The sequence below is a fragment of the Cyprinodon tularosa genome, unplaced genomic scaffold (genome assembly GCF_016077235.1).
Source record: "Cyprinodon tularosa strain WSP-4 unplaced genomic scaffold, ASM1607723v1 ctg875, whole genome shotgun sequence".
NCBI lineage: Eukaryota > Metazoa > Chordata > Actinopteri > Cyprinodontiformes > Cyprinodontidae > Cyprinodon > Cyprinodon tularosa.
The window spans coordinates 1,217-2,432 of NW_024039646.1; positions in this window are offsets into that span (position 1 = coordinate 1,217).

The following is a 1,216-nucleotide window of genomic DNA, read 5'->3' on the forward strand; positions in this document are numbered from 1 at the left end:
CTCCTTACCACCTTAATTTACTTAAAACTATATATGAAAACAAAAATTTTGTTTTACAAACTGATTTAATATTAGGACGAGTTAATTACCATATAGAACCAATAAATATTAAAAGTTTGAGTGTAAATTACCTGAAGAAGAAACTATTAGTCCTGTTTTATGACCATTTGGTCATTATAAAGTGTTTATTTTTGATGCAAACACAACATTAAATCCCAGCTGAATGAATCCAGCAGCATTTTAGCAGAGTTTGAATTAGACTCAGACAACATTTCATGTCATTTTGTTTACACAGAGTTTATACAGAGCGAAACTTCGTTCTGTACAGCTCTCATGACATTTCTTAAAGTGCAGGAGTGATCAAATATAAACATTGTGGGAGAAAAAACATGGTGCAAAAATATGCATTGATATGTTCAGGTTCATGCAGAGTCTGTGACATTATTTAGAGTTTTTTCAATATTCAGCTGCATGATGGCGGTGGGGAAGAAGTATACTGGTGAAGATTCTCAGTCATCCAGGTGATAGTTATTCCAAAAAAGTTTAAAATCAATCCACTGGACTTTGTTTCCACGTTTGAAGACATTCCTCTTCCATCCAGGAAGATTTTTCAATTCAAAATGCCAGAAATAGCGTTTAGTTTGAGTGTTTATAGGCTTTGGTCCACTCTATAACGCCTTGAACTAAACGCTATTCCTGGAATTTTAAATTGAAAAATCTTTCTGGATGGAAGAGGAATGTCTTCAAACTTGGAAACAAAGTCCAGTGGATTTTTTTAAAACTTTTTTTTGGTGGGGAAGAAGCTGTCAGGGAGTCTGCTGGACCTGCATTGAATGCTGACATTGTCAACAAGGCGGTTGCTTGAGGACCCGAATGCAGAGATGAGTTCTTGAAGGTTTAATAAGAAAACTGAGGCAAACATCCGAAAAAACACAAAAACATTGAGAACTCAAAAATCAGCACGCATCAGGGAAACTCGAGTGAAAAGCCAGAGGCGAAGAAGTAACTGAACCACAACAAGGAACTAAAGAACTGCACAGGGAGAGTATATATATGGGAGACAGAACAAAGACTGGGGTAATCAGATGATATGGAGCAGGTGTGGATGGAAGAGACTAGAAGGGAGCTAAGGGCGAAGGAGACAGGCACAAGGGGGCAACAGAGAGTAATTAGAGTGGCTTAAATATAACACAAAACAGAAAAAAAAGATCAACAA